Source organism: Otolemur garnettii, unplaced genomic scaffold (genome assembly GCF_000181295.1).
Source record: "Otolemur garnettii isolate 467f Iridium unplaced genomic scaffold, OtoGar3 scaffold00013, whole genome shotgun sequence".
Classification (NCBI taxonomy): Eukaryota; Metazoa; Chordata; class Mammalia; order Primates; family Galagidae; genus Otolemur; species Otolemur garnettii.
Genome location: NW_003852408.1, coordinates 28,522,706 through 28,534,869, shown reverse-complemented (window position 1 = coordinate 28,534,869; position 12,164 = coordinate 28,522,706). Strand labels below are relative to the sequence as shown.

The following is a 12,164-nucleotide window of genomic DNA, read 5'->3' as shown; positions in this document are numbered from 1 at the left end:
AAAAAAAAAAAAAAACTTGCTTACAAAACAATGTTTCTTAGCACTAAAGAATAAAGTGCAACTATTAATATTAATACATATCACTAAGTGATACTCTGTTCTCTCTCATTAATCTGAGAAATTACAACTTATTCATTCACATGGGAAATAATTTATGCTAGGTCTTGTAACACCTTGCTTGGTTCTTCACAAAGTTAAATAGCTCAGAAAATAAAACTTATTTGCCAGCAGTGCCCGTGGCTCAGTTGGCAAGGGCACCGGCCACATACACCTAGGGTGGTGGGTTCCAATCCAACCTGGGTCCGCTAAGCAACAATGACAACTGCAACCAAAAAATAGCTGGGTATTGTGGCAAGTGCCCGCAGTCCCAGCTACTTGGGAGGCTGAGGCAAGAGAATAGCTTAAGCCCAAGAGTTGGAGGTTGCTGTGAGCTGTGATGCCACAACACTCTACCATGAGCAACAGCTTAAGACTCTGTCTCAAAAAAAAAAGGAACAAATAGCCAGTGTTGTGGTGGATGCCTGCAGTTCAAGCTACCTGGGAGGCTGAGGCCAGAGAATCACCTAAGCCCAGGAGTTGGAGGTTGCTGTGAGCTGTGACACTACAGCACTCTACCAAGGGTAATAAAGTGAGACTCTGTCCCTAAAAACAAAAGCAAAAACAAACAAACAAAAAACTTAGATGCCAAACAGGAAAGCCACACAAATAATGTGGGAGAGAAAAGTTCTCTAAGACAAGCGTAGAGTATTGAGACTTCTGTATCGTGAATATCTTCTCCATTAACAGGGAATATTTTATTTAATATCTTGATAAGATTTTATATTTTTATTGACAAAGTTCTTAAGCACTTTTTGATTTATTCCTAGGTAAGATTTTCTGGTATCACTAAAACGTTTATCTGTGTCTGTATTTTTTTATGCTGAGATATTTTAAAGTAAATTGACATCACACCCCTAAATATTTCCATATGTATTTCTGAAAAACCACTTAATGAAAATTATTCCTGGGTGGTGCCTGTGGCTCAAAGGAGTAAGGCACCGTATGCTGGAGGTGACTGGTTCAAACCCGGCCCCAGCCAAAAACTGCAAAAAAAAATTATTCCTTTTATAACATTACCTATTACCAAAAAACCAAATAGTCAAGAAACATAAAAAGGGGCTCAAGCTTACTAGTAATTAGAGAAATATAAATAAATTAATAAGACAAAGAGATCTTATAGCTCATAAAGCACATTGGCAGGAATTTTAGAGTCAGGTAACAAGTGTTAGAAACAGTGTAGATCATTGAAACTTCAGTACATTGCAAAAGGGAAAGGAAAGTCCCCCTGAAAAATAGTTTCATATTAAATAGTAAAATTCAAGATATATATACCTGATTCCTTCTACCACTGAAACATACCTCACAGAAATGCACATATATATCAAGAAACACAAATAACTATGTTCATAACAATATTGTTTGCAATTAAAAAATAAAAAATTTCAGGCTCAGCGCCCTTAGCTCAGTGGTTAGGGTGCCAGCCACATACACTGGAGCTGGTAGGCTCCAATCCAGCCCTGACCTGCCAAACAGCAATGACAACTACAACAAAAAAACAGGTGGGTGTTGTGGCAGGTGCCCATAGTCCCAGCAACTTGAGAGGCTGAAGCAAGAGAATCCCCAAGAGTTTGAGGTAACCATAGGCTACAAGGCCATGGCACTCTACTGAGGGTGGCATAGTGAGACTCTGTCTCAAAAAAATAAATAAAAATAAAAATAAAAATTTCAGATAACTCAAATGTCTCTCAACATTAGAAAAAGTAAACTATGGTAAGTAAATACATGGAATAATGCACAGTAATGTGAAAAGAACAAGTTAAAGCTCTTGCAACATGGACCAATCCCACAAATTTTGTAACAATGAAGAAAAGAGACACAAAAGACCACATATAATATAAATCTGTTCATACAGAATTCAAAGCTAGTGCATGTCACTTATTTTTCAGTGGTTCAGCAGATAAAATATAGATATAAAGAAAACAAGATAAAATATTATTATTCTTTTTAATTGAGACAGAGTCTCAGTTTGTCACCCTTCGTAGAGTACTATGGCATCACAGCTCACAGCAACCTCCAACCCTTGGGCTCAAGCGATTCTCCTGCCTCAGCCTCCCCAGCAGCCAGGACCACAGGTGCCCACCAGAACGCCTGGCTACTTTTTTTGTTGGTTGTTTAGCAGGCCCAGGCCGGGTCCAAACCCACCGGCCCCAGAGCATGTGGCCGGTGTCCCAACCACTGAGCCATGGGCACTACCCAGTAAAATAGAAAAGTAAAGAATATGCAAAAGTTCATTGAACTGTTTTGCTACTTTTCTGTAGCTTTGAGATTTCTCAACATAAAAAATAGGAAAGGGTTCAAAAATCAGACAAAAGTAATTTATATTATTTACCAGTACAAACAGAGGTGGTAGAAAGATAAAGAAAATAATCATCACAATTCAGAGTAGTGGCAACTTTGGGAAGGATGAACTTTGGCTGAAAGAAAGAGAGCCCTATGAGACCTGGGAGGAAGGAGGGTTCTGATGCGGGCAGTTTCTTCCCCTAGGTGTAAATGAACAAATTTCCTTTATAATTGCATATTAAACTATATATATAAATTCTATGCAGCTTTCTGACTTACAAAAGACAAAAGATTAAAAACAATGCAATAAAATACACAAAAATGCTTTCAAAGAAAAATTGTTATAAACAAATATTGTATGATTGCTAAACATTATTATAAAAAATAAACTGCTTTTGCTTTATAATAAGCCAGTGTAAGGGGATTTTTGCTATGTGAGTTGCTAATACTTGAGTACACTTGAGCACACTCTATCAAAAGATACTTACTGAGGAACAATTTTTGTGGATAGCAATATAATAATGTCATCTTATTTTATATGAGATAGTTCTTCTATGACTATCAATTCTCAATCTTGTTTAGTTTGGTATTAGAGAATATATTCTTCTAAATAACTCCCATGAATTGCAGTATGATACCCCAGTATTCATTTTGGCAGATATTCTAGTATATGCTACTTAAAAATTTGTTATAAGAAAACTCTGGCTGAAAGTTTTATAATTATTCAAATATTATATACAATATGTTGTTCATGTATAAATTCTGCCTATTTTTTATAGATTTTTCTGACTCGATCAGTAGGATTTTGCAGTATTTTCTCTGAAACATTCAAATTCAAATGTTGGTCAGAGTTTCATATTCTCGAAAAGACTCATAATATAGTCATATTAATTCAGTTGATTGTTATCTTCTGAGTCCTCTAAATCGGTATCAAAGTCTAAGTCATCATCACTTCATTTCTTCTGCAGCTTCTTCTATGATTGGAACTTTCATTATTTCCAATATTTTCTGTTTTTTCTGATTCTTTATTAAATGGAATAACAATGTCTTCTTTCTTTCCATATTTTGCACAAACTTCAAGCTCATAGGCACATAGTCTACACATTATGTAATAAGAATCTTTCACTGTCTTTTGTAAACATTTAACACATTTTTTAGGTTTTGGTAATGGTTTGTATTTGCTGTATTTTACACGCCATTCAAGAACTTTTTACAGTGCTGACATACTCCATCATGAAGTTTTGCATTAATTTTCTTGGTTTGAACACTCTTATCGAACTTGTCATTTTTGAAGCTAAACTTATTCTGGTGCTTCTGAGGCCTGGAACAAGCCTTTCTGGGAGCTCATAGCCAAAACCACAGCCAACCCACGCCGGATGCATAGAAAAATATACTAGGAAAATAAATTACCCCCTCGCATTGCTGCTTCTGTCAATGACCAGGAAGCTATGATGTTATTTTTTTATACTTATTAAGAATGTTAGTATAATAGGGAGCAAGACAAGAGAAATAGAGAAAAGGTGTATCTTTAGGAAAATATTATTTAATTTATTATTATTATTATTTATTTATTTATTTTTGAGACAGGGTCTCTTTTGCCTGGGCTAGACTGCGGTGGCATCATCATAGCTCACTGTATCCTCAAACTCCCAGGTTTAGGAGATCCTTCTACCTCAGCAGAGCCTACATGCATGTGCTGCCATACCCAGCTAATTTTTTTCTTCTGTTTCGTTTTTTTATGGAGATGGGGTCTTGCTATTGCTCAGGCTGGTCTCAAACTCCTGGTCTCAAGTCATCCTCCCACCTTGGCCTTCTATAGTGCTGGGATTACTGGTGTCAGCCACCCTGCCTGACCTGAATATACTAATTCTTTAATGCAATAATAACAAGATTCTATTTATAACTTATGTAGTATCAGTCAATTCCCATTCTGAAGTTTTGCTAGCTCTGCACTATTAAATACCAATACCATCCCTTATTTACCTATCTGCTTTCCCCTCTCCTCTCAAAAAGTAATCTCTCTTTTTTTTTTTTTTTGAGACAGAGCCTCAAGCTGTCACCCTGGGTAGAGTGCTGTAGCATCACAGCTCGCAGCAACCTCCAACTTCTGGGCTCAAGAGATTCTCCTGCCTCTGCCTCCCAAGTAACTAGGACTACAGGTGCCCACCACAACACCTGGCTATTTTTTGGTTGCAGCCGTCCTCGTTATTTGGCAGGCCCAGGCTGGATTCGAACCCTCCAACTTGGGTGTACATGGCTGGTGCCTTAGCCGCTTGAGCCACAGGCACCGCGAGCCAAAGTAATCTCTTTTCATGTTGGTGTTTTTAGGATTTTATATTACTTATTTTCCTCACAAACAAAGCAGAATCACTTGACTTAACCATTGCCTTAACTCACAAACTCAGTGGAAGTGTTATTTATTTTATTTATTTATTTATATATTTTTTAAGATAGAACCTCACTATGTCCCCCTCGGTAGAGTGCCACGGCATCGCAGCTCACAGCAACCTCAAACTCTTGGGCTTATGTGATTCTCTTGCCTGAGCCTCCCAAGTAGCTGGGACTATAGGTGCCCACCACAATGCCCAGCTATTTTTTGTTACAGTTGTCATTGTTGTTTTTAGCAAGCCCGGGCTGGACCACCAACCTTGGTGTATGTGGCTGGTGCCATAATCACTGTGCAACAGGCACCAAGCCTCAGTGGAAGTGTTTTATCTTTAAGTCCCAAGCATGTTTGGTGGAATTGACTAGTATTTAAAAATAAGTATTTTCTGGGCAGAATCTGTGGCTCAAAGGAGTAGGGTGCTGGCCCCATATGTCAGAGGTGGTGGGTTCAAACTCAGCCCTGGCCAAAAACAAAAAAACCCCAAAAAGTATTTTCTGAAATGCTAGACAAAGTTGGATACAGATCAAGAAATAAATTTCACATCTTTATTTCAAAACTATTTTTTCTTATTTTTTAGAATTTCTAATTCCATGTATATTTCTCTCTTCCTTCCTTAACTGTCTCAATTCCCTGTAATTGAACATTTACAATGCTCTGATTACTGGGCATTTCTGCATTTTCTTTTTTTCTTTTGAGACAGAGTCTCAAGCTGTCACCCTGGGTAGAGTGCTATGGCATCACAGCTCATAGCAACCTCAAATTCTTGGGCTTAAGCAATTGTCTTGCCTCAGCCTCCTGAGTTGTTTAGGGGGCCCGGGCCAGGTTTGAACCCACCACCCTCAGTGCATGTGGCTGGCTCCATAACCAGTGTGCTACGGGCACTGAGCCTGCATATTTTCATATCCAAACCCTACTTATCTATCTAATTATTTATCATTTTCATATGTAAACATACTATAAAAGTAGTTGTGGACTTGGTATGGTGGCTTATGCCTATAATCCAAGCATTCTGGGAGGCCAAGGTGGAAGGATTGCTTTGAGGCCAGGAGTTTGAGATCAGCCTGAACAAGAGTGAAACTCTGGCTCTGCAAAAATAGAAAAAATTAGCTGGGCATTGTGGTGCACTCCTGTAGTCCTAGCTACTCAGGCAGCTGACACAGGAAGATCACTTGATCTTAGGAGTTTGAGGTTGCAGTGAGCTATGATGATGCCATTCCCCTCATTCCCGGGCAATAGAGCAAGACTCTGCCTTAAAAAAAAAGGCATACATAGATGAAAACATTTCAAATTAATTCAAAACCAAGATGAAACTAACCATTATTTGAATAGCAGTAGTTTTAAAAATAATGCTAAATGGTAGTCAAACTGATACGACTTTGAGAATGTATTGACAACGTCAAAATGCTGTTAGAAGCACTTCTTGAAATGTCTCTTTTATAAAAGTACATTTTGGCTTGGTGCCTGTACCTCAGTGGTTAGGGCTCCAGCCACATACACTGGGGCTGGTGGGTTCAAACTCGGCCCAAGCCTGCTAAACAGCAATGACAACTGCAACAACAACAGCAAAAAAAATAGCTGGGCATTGTGGCGGGCCCCTGTATTCCCAGCTACTTGGGAGGCTGAGGCAAGAGAATCGTTTAAACCCAGGAGTTTGAGGTTGCTGTGAGCTGTGATGTCATAGCACTTTACTAAGGGTGACATAGTGAGACTATGTCTCAAAAAATAAAAAAGTACATTTCACCCATAATGTGAAATAAGCCTATTCAACTGCTAAAGAGGAAAAAAAAAAAAAGGAGGCTGGATACAGGGCTTTCTTGCCTTTAATTCCAGCACTCTGGGAAGCCTAGTCAGGTGGATTGCGTGAACTCAGAAGTTCTGAGACCAACCTGAGCAAGCAGGAAACTCCCATTTCCACTAAAAAGAGAAAAACTAGCCAGGTGTTATGGCAGCCACTTCCTTGTAGTCCCAGCTACTCAGGAGGCTGAGGCAAGAGGAGCTCTTGGTCCCAAGAGTTTGAGGTGGCTGTGAGCCATAATGCCATACAACTCCACCCAGGGCAACAGTGAGACTATCTCAAATAAATAAATAAATAAATAAGAAAAAGGATCATATGAGGTTTCAGAGACATTCACTTGATTCTTTGGAAGGTTATAATCATTATAATTATAATGATTAATATCACAGGCTATCAGTCTCAGTGTATGAGTTTAAAACCTTGCCTGTGGCTCAGTGAGTAGGGCACTGGCCCCATATACCCCGGGTGGTGGGTTCAAACCCGGCCTGGCTGAACTGCAACAAAAAAATAGCTGGATGTTGTGGTGGGCACCTGTCGTCCCAGCTACGCGGGAGGCTGAGGCAAGAGAATCACCTAAGCCCATGAGCTGGAGGTTGCTGTGAGCCGTGTGATGCCACAGCACTCTACCGAGGGCAATAAAGTGAGACTGTCTCTACAAAAAAAAAACCCTTGCTATTATACTTACTAAAGGTAACCCTGAGAAGATTACTTAGCCTCTACATATCAATTACTTCTAATGCAAAATAATAGTATCTAATTTATGTGGGCAGGGAAAATGCCTATATATACTAAACACTTAATGTATCATAGTATTTTTTTTTCAGACGAGAGCTGTCTTTTTGTTTTTTCCAGATTAATATGAGGATACAAATGATCAGGTTACAGTGTTTGCGTTTGTTAAGTAAAGTACCTGTTGTAGTTGTGCCAAAGAGAACTATCTTTATTTCTTTTTATAGACTCTAATTCAATTGAAAATATTTGAGGATTTTTTTGTTTTTATTTTTATTTTATTTAGGGACAAGGTCTTACTCTGTTGCTCAGGCTGACGTGTAGTGGCAGTATCATAGCTCACTGCATATTTGAATTCCTGGGCTCAAGCAGTACTCCTGCCTCAGCTTCCTGAGGAGCGGGAACTATAAGCTAATTTTTTCTTTTTTTAAGGGGTGGAGGTCTGGCTATGTTGCACAGGCTGGTCTCCAACTTCCGGCCTCAAGTGATTCTCCCACCTCAACTTTCTATGCATGGTCCTGGGGTTACAGGCATAAGCCATAATACCTTAAGTATTTTTAGAAATTATTGTAAATATCCTTCTTTTACCATAAAGAATACTTTTTGGTTTATTTTTATTTCTTATATATGAGAGCCTATATTATGTGATCTTTTTTTAATTTGAAGGTAGGATCGTTTTTGCGTTTCCTATGAAACATATATTTCCTATGTCCTTACAAGAAACGGAACGAAGATCCTATTTCCTGCATCATTCATGTAAGAGAGAAAAAAACTATAAGAAGCTATTCCTGAAACAACAGATATTCTCCTTTTTTCCCCATGTGTATAGTGATGAATAAGATACAGTCAATTATCCCTGGATTCTGTATTTTCCCCTTCTTTTTTTTTTGCAGTTTTTGGCCAGGGCTGGGTTTGAACCGACATATGGGGCCGGCGCCTTACTCCTTTGAGCCATAGGCACCGCCCTATTTTCTCCTTCTTTTACTTGATGAAATTTATTTTTAACCCTCAAAACTGCTTTCTTGGTTATTCATGGACATACGCAGAGTGACAGAAAGTTTAAGTTGCCTAGCTTAAGTTGAACAAAGCCATGCTCTGTCTTCTTTTTTTAGTTCTCACACCATAAAAAATGCCTTTTTCACAGTCTATTTAAGGCTTTTTTTTTTAATTTTGTGTATTTCATTGGTGATTTTGTGGTTTAAAATGGCCTGTAAGCATGATGCTGAAGTGCTGTCTAGTATTCCTAAGCTCAAGAAGGCTATGATATATCTTAAAGCAAAAATATGTGTATTAGGTAGACTTCATTCAGGTGTGAATTATAGTGCTGTTGGCTGTGAGTTAAACGTTAATGAGTTGACAATATACAGTATATTAAGTAAGATGTCTTTAAACAGAAATAGATATAAAGGAATGTTGTGTAGTGATGGGTTGACAGAATGTGACTAGGGACTCACAAGAGCCTAACCCTGCATTTCCCCTAGGAGTAGTAGTTCAGTATCCACTAATCCTGTTTATGTGACTTCATAAAACACAACCACTGCAAACAGTGAAAATCAAACAAATATATATATAGTGCTAGGCAGCTTTTTTTTTTTTTTTGAGACAGAGCCTCAAGCTGTCCCCCTGGGTAGAGTGCCATGGCATTACAGCTCACAGCAACCTCCAACTCCTGGGCTCAAGCGAGTCTCCTGCCTCCGCCTCCCAAGTAGCTGGGACCACAGGCGCCCGCCACAACGCACGCCCGGCTATTTTTTGGTTGCAGCCGTCATTGTTGTTTGGCGGGTCCGGGCTGGGGATTCGAACCCGCCACCTTAGGTGTACATGGCTGGCGCCCTAGCCGGTTGAGCTATAGGAGCCGAGCCAGGCAGCTTTTGACATGATTTCTAATGATCCTTGTCTCCTGATATTCCTACCCTTGTGTAATTCTATTCCCCTGAATATGGTCTAGACCATAACTTGATTTTAACGAATAGAATATGCCAAAAGTAAAGGAGTATCACTTCTGTAAATTGCTTTTAAAAGACTGTGACTGCTGTCTCGTTGGTGTACTCTCTCTTGTTCTTGTTTGCTAGTTCTGATAGAGAGCCACCTGGCAAAGAACGAGGTCAGCCTACTGCCAATAGCCAACAGGGAACTGAGGCCCATTGTCCAATAATTGGTGAGGAACTGACCCCTCCTTCCCCCTTCCCCCCTCCCCTCTCCCTCGTGTCCTTTTTCCTCTCTCCCCTTTTCCTTCCCCTCTCCTCCCCTCCTCTTCCCTTCCTTCTCCTCCCCTCCTGTAATTGGGTCTTACTCTGTTGCCAGGGCCAGAGAGCAGTGGTGTCATCATTACTTACCACAACCTCAAACTGCTAGGCTCAAGCTGTAATAACTTACTTTTGAATGAAAATAATTTACTCTATTTAATAATAGCTATCTATGAATTTAATGGCTTAAAAGACCCAGGACAGGAGATTTTAAAACAGATTACTGGCCCCACCTTCAGATTTTCTGATTTAACAGGTCTGAGGTTAGCCTAAAGAATTTGCATTTCTAACAACTTCCGGGTATTGTTATATGCTGTTGGTTTCAGAGACTAGACTTTGAGGACCACTAGGCTGGAGAAATAGAATATAGTTTGAGCTTTTAGGAATCAATTCCAAAGCCACATTGTGGAATCAGGTCACTAAAGAAGTTAATGTCTCTTCTCAGAGGGCTGACCACTTTAGAGCTGGGCACAGTGGTGTGGGTGTGTGGTCCCAGCTACTTGGGAGGCCAAGGAGGATTGCTTGAGCCTAGGAGTTCAAGTCAAGCCTGGGCAACATAGGTAGACCTTGTTGCTATAAAAAAAGAAAAGAAAGGAAAGAGGGAGAGAAGTAGGGAAAGAAGGAAAGAATAGGTAAGAGAGGGGAGAAAGAAAGAAAGGGAGGGAGGGAAGGAAATGGAAGGAAGGGAGGAAAAGAAGGAAAGAATGGAAAGAAAAAGAAAGGAAGAAAATGAAGGAAGGGAGGGAGGGAGAAATCTGACCACTCTAGAAACCATTAGGAAGCTGAAATATTTTATAAATACTACTGCTGTTTTTTCTAGAATAGTACCTGCCACACCTTCACAGAATGCTTCATGTACTTTCTTTCTATACCCATGAATCATGTGAGTGGACACATGTCCTTGCTCATACAACATATGGTAGATTGAAAAATGGTCCCCACAGATACCAGGTCCTAATTCCTGGAACCTGTAAATATTGCCTTATTTGGAAAAAAATATCTTTGTGATTGATTAAATTGAGGATTTTGACATGGTGGAGATTATCCTGGATTATCTAGGTGGGCCGTAAATGCTGTCAGAAGTGTTCTTACAAGAAAGAAGCAGAGGGATATTTGACACACATAAAAGAGAAGGCAATAAGACCATGGAGACAGAGATTGTAGTGATGCAACCCAAGGAATGCTAGGAAATCCAAGGAAAGCTAGCTGGAAGAGGAAAATAGTGAACTCTCCCCTAGAGCCTCAGAGACAACTGCACCATTGCCAACAATTTGATTTGGCCCAAGAAACTGTTTTCAGATTTCTCTTTTCCACTACTATGAGAGAATAAATTTTTATTGTTTAAAATCAATAAGATTATAATAAATTTGTTACAGCAACCATTGCAGCCACAGAAAAATTGTCACTGGTCATGTATGGTTTTGAAGACAGCAGAAGAATAGATTCATCTTAACTTCTGCCTTCCAAATCTTTTGTAATGCATTGAGTTGGCTGAAGCTACATTAAATCTGTAATCTTAGCTATAAGATAGTCTAGAAAATAAAAGGTTTTTGCCTTCTTGCCTTTTATTTCAGAAAGGCACATTAGAATGAAGGCAGAATGGATAAAAGGTAGTCTACCAGGTCTGTCACATTGGTGTTTTTTTGTTTGTTTGTCTATTTGTTTGTTTATTTTGAGATAGAGTTCCACTCTTTGCCCAGGCTAGAATGCTGTGGTGTTAGCCTACCTCTCAGCAACCTCAAACTCCTAGATTCAAGCCATCCTCTTGCCTTAGCCTCCTGTAGCTGGGACTACAGGTGTCTCTATTTTTAGAGACAAGGTCTTGCTTTTGCTCAGGCTGGTCTCAAACTCCTGAGCTCAAAGGATTCTGTGGCCTCTGCTTCCCAGAGTGCTAAGATTATAGGGGTAAACTGTGCCTGATCGGTCACATTGTTTTTTCTCAGCTACTTTTATGTTATTTTCTGGAAGAAAGAGGTGTACAGAGAGGTAGTATGTGGACCAGAGTAAAAACGTGAATGGTAGAGGGTATTTCTACTTCCATCTTAAATCTTCAGCATCTCTCTTGGTATTTGTTTTATCAAGAATCATCATAGTCCATCTGTGCCACTGCCCTTCAGCTCCCTTATCTTTGGTGCTTACTCCCTGGCGCCTTCCTTCAGGCACATTTTATTTTTTCTAGTCCACAGACCATAGTGATACATTTCCTTAAGCACATATACAAACATCTTTAGGATGGACTTCCTTTTTCCCATCACACCACTTCACTCCATGCCTATGTTTCAGCATGGGTATCTATTTGCTCTTATTGGCAGCAACCTGAGGTCTTTAGAAAATTCTTTGGCAGCTTCAAAATATCAAAGCAACATTTTTTTTAACTTTCCTTTTCTTTCTTTTTTTTTTTTAATTGATGGGGATTCATTGAGGGTACAAGAGCCCAGGTTTACACTGATTGCATTTGTTAGGCAAAGTCCCTCTTACAATTATGTCCTGCCCCCAAAAGTTGTATCACACTGAGACCCCACCTCTCTCCTTCCTTCCCTTCTTCCCACCTTCCCTCCTTCCCTTTCTCTGCTCTTCCTTTCCCCCACCCCCTCCCTCCTCCTCCTTTCTCTCTCTGCTCTCCCCTTCC

At 39.6% G+C, this 12,164-nt stretch overlaps 1 protein-coding gene and 1 pseudogene across 1 annotated transcript in view; one reads left to right on the top strand and one right to left on the bottom strand.

Moving 5' to 3' along the window:
• Window positions 1-12,164, top strand: part of BMPR2 (bone morphogenetic protein receptor type 2) — a 195,857-nt gene that overhangs the window by 120,756 nt on the left and 62,937 nt on the right. The gene's annotated exons all lie outside the window — the stretch shown is intronic.
• Window positions 3,217-12,164, bottom strand: part of LOC105886515 — a 20,308-nt pseudogene continuing 11,360 nt past the window's right edge.